Source organism: Zophobas morio, unplaced genomic scaffold (genome assembly GCF_036711695.1).
Source record: "Zophobas morio isolate AGI-343-1 ecotype UQ-CSIRO unplaced genomic scaffold, CSIRO_AGI_Zmor_V1 ptg000018l, whole genome shotgun sequence".
In the NCBI taxonomy this organism is placed as follows: Eukaryota; Metazoa; Arthropoda; class Insecta; order Coleoptera; family Tenebrionidae; genus Zophobas; species Zophobas morio.
The window spans coordinates 656149-659769 of NW_026972123.1; the positions used below are offsets into that span (position 1 = coordinate 656149).

Sequence of the window (3621 nt, forward strand, 5' to 3'; positions counted from 1 at the left end):
CTCGATTCTTTGATAACTGTAACCGTTTTTCCGGAATCGACCGTAGAAATTTCGAAATTTTTAGAAATTCTCAAAAATTCGCATTTCGTACCGATTCTTTCGAAAATGTTGCTCCGTGACTATCAATATGCTATATTTTTGGAATCAGCGTGTCGAAATCTACATCCCTGAATTTTTTCAGAATTTTTAGGCAACTTTTTTAAAACTGAAATTTTTCCTATGGTTCCCCCTTCTTCAAATTTTGGCCAATTTTTGACATTTTCGAAACTTAACGAAATACATTTTCTAGTAGATTTCGGGCTCTAGAACTCACTTCTGGCCTCGATTCTTTGATAACTGTAACCGTTTTTCCGGAATCGAGCGTTGAAATATCGAAATTTTTAGAAATTCTCAAAAATTCGCATTTCGTACCGATTCTTTGGAAAATGTTGCTCCGTGACCATCGATATCCTATATTTTTGGAATTAGCATGTCGAGATCTACGTCCTTGAATTTTTAGACAACTTTATTAAAAGTGAAATTTTTCCAATGGTCCCCCCTTCTCCAAATTTAAAGTGAAATGCAGGAATGGCTGTTTAAACATAGTGTTAAATTTGACAAAAAATTTTCGAAGAAACAATTGTGGGATTTAATTAAACCCTTCAGAAACAATAGAAAAAAAAAAGATATTTGGTAGACGAGACATTGAGAGAAAGTGGCCATGCAGTTCTTAGATTACCTCCGTACCATTTTCAATATAATCCAATTGAAATGGCGTGGGGATTTTGTAAGAACTATTACAACAAGCATATAAATTCCCAACCTTCATTAAAAAATAGTGTGGAGAATTTATGACTTGAGGCGCTTTCTAAATGTACTCTAAACATGTGGCAAAATTTTTGTAAACATTGTGAAAAACTTATTTTGGCAGACTGGGAAAAATATGGGAAATCTTTCGTACGAATCTATACTTTCTGAATTTGAAAATGACGGTGATGATACAGATTTTCATAACGAAATAATGAAAATGGAGTGAATTGTAGCTTGTCGGGGGGGTGATATTTTTACGCATCTTTCGTTCTAAATTTACCAAGGTAGTATGTCAAAAACTACCTGACGTACAACAAAACAAATATAAATTTAGTTAGATCATCCACGTTGTTACTTTGCACCAAATTTTAAGCATTTTTATTTTTTTTTTTTTGCAACTTTTCATGGACCTGGAGAAGGCGTTCTTATTACTCCTAATAAATAAGCGTTTGGAAATACGTAGTAAAAGCAAATAAAGAGCACTTACGTCAGCATTAGTAATAGCTATATGTATAGATAAATCATTCAATTTAAGGCCGGAAAAATGTTTCAGAAGAGCTAAACCCGTCAAAGCACTAGAGCAAGGTTGTTGTCTTTTACCAACCCTTTTAGTAATCTTAGAAAAGTGAAAAAAGAAGTTGGAAGATGTGGAAATAGGCTGTTCACAAAGGTCGAAATTTCCATTACTAAGAAGAGTTGGCGAGCAGAACGAACTGATGATTGAGAATTAAAATGAGATGCTAAATGTGGCATGCGACAATAGTCGTATGCAGAACCCCCATTCACATAAAAACAATGCTTAAGTGTAATTTTAGTGTTTGCTCCTTACCTATGAAATAAACACTTACAAAAAGCCGAATAACTCTTTTAAATAGCGTAAAGTTTTATGCTTTCTAAGAAATGGATACCGTTAACTTGGTCATTGCTACTGAAAACTGAAAGTATCGGCAACAATGTTTATATTTCTGGCATATTTTTTAACCGGTAATTTAATAAAACATAACCTAACGAAAAAAGTTCGGGGAATTTTTATTCTTCTGCATCGAATACCAACAAACTCACTAGATTTTCATGGCCAGCGCTACACTATATAAAGATCGTGAACGGATAATATGTGTTCACTGTGATACAGTGATACGTGTAACACCGGACAATTTCTGTATTACACGGGACCGAATTCTACTGGGACCAGTGTGCCACGAACATCTTTAGATTATTCATCGTCCTTCTTATTGTTGTATTGCTTACTACAGTTCCAATAGCTCCGAGCTAGAAAGAGAAATGCCATTTGCATCCATTTACGACTTTGATAATTTCTGTGTTTTTGAGGGGTAATCAAAGATACGTATTGTCTTTGCCATTTCTATTGAAACACCACCTGTTGATTTTGTTTAAAATTTAGCAATTGGTAACAGCTTTCGGTTGATTGACAACGGCTTTTAGTTAGAAAATTGTCTGAATGTGAACGTTGCCAAATTTACGGTTAACAAGTGGTGTTTCAATAGAAATGGCAAAGACTATAACATACGTGACAGAATGCATCGAATTACAGTAACCTAACATTTTTACACCTTTAGAAATTTAACGTATTATCATATCTACAAATTTTTGAAATTTATCACATTCATTTTGGTTAGTATTGTCTATCCAGATCCAATCGACTGAACAAAGTGTTTGATAAAACAAAAATCTACCCGTCAGTTATTAAACTTATTATAGAATCATTGTTGTCTAATATTACGGCTTTGTCGTGAAACATTGTAAAACAAAATTTCACATAGATATGTCAACTTTTGTTTTGCTTGTTTAATTTTTTTTAATTTTCCAAAAAATACTGTCATCAAATTTTACAATAAAACCGTTCGGTTCAAGAATGTCCCGCCTGCAAGTAATTTTTGTTTCGACCTTGATCATTTTGCTGTGTCTCGCACCATCTGAAAAAACGGAACCCACAGAATGTTATTATTGCAACAAAAAATGCACGGATCCCATTAAAACAGAAAAATGTGGATCTTCTTATGATAATGAAGATCTCAACAGAACGTACGTGTGTGCGAATAAAAACCGCCTAACTTGTAAGTTTAGAATGTACTTTGACATGCATAAATTTACCATCTATACAATTTGTAGCCGATCGTCTAGTGATCGAAAAAGGATGTTTTTATTTGGGTGATGTTTTCATGAACGCGTGCCGTAACAAGTCAAACATTGTATGCGTTCATTGTGACACAGATCTTTGTAACACCGGACAATTTCTGTATTACACGGGACCGAATTCTACTGGCACCAGTGTGCCACGAACATCTTTAAATTATTATTCGTCGTCCTTCTTACTGTCCATTACGTTTTTTCTTGTGATTTTACAATAAAATTTACAGTAATAAATCCGTTTGTTTTAACGTAACGTAACATCATCACTATGAAAAACAAAGTAGAATATAATAAAGTCTTACTTACAGTCCCAACAGCTCCGAGCTAGAAAGAGAAATGTCATTTTGCATCCATGAATGTGCCTGGAACTTGGAATATTGTATTGTAACGATGATCTCTGATTAAATATCGGCGTCGGTAAAATTCAACAATTTATTTCTCAGTAACACATTTATAAGGAATTCACGTTCGATAGATGTAACTAGATTTGGTAACTTTTTTTTTTAAGCTGTGTAACTGCGGACATAATTGTTCTAGTGTATAATGTATTACTGGAATGTCAGAAAGTAGCTATCAAAAATGTGACATGTAAGTAAGTAAAGGTCAAATATCGAAAATGTGATGGTTTTGTGGTAATCTGGTGAATCTATTTTTGAACCAAGGAGAAAATCGCATCCCTCT

At 33.8% G+C, this 3621-nt stretch overlaps 1 long non-coding RNA gene across 1 annotated transcript; it reads left to right on the forward strand.

Moving 5' to 3' along the window:
- Nucleotides 1–2605: 2605 nt before the first annotated feature.
- Nucleotides 2606–3174, forward strand: LOC135131111 (uncharacterized). The gene is made up of 2 exons (XR_010280868.1): nt 2606–2864; nt 2920–3174. It is a non-coding gene; the product is annotated as an uncharacterized LOC135131111 (long non-coding RNA).
- The last annotated feature ends 447 nt before the right edge of the window (nt 3175–3621 follow it).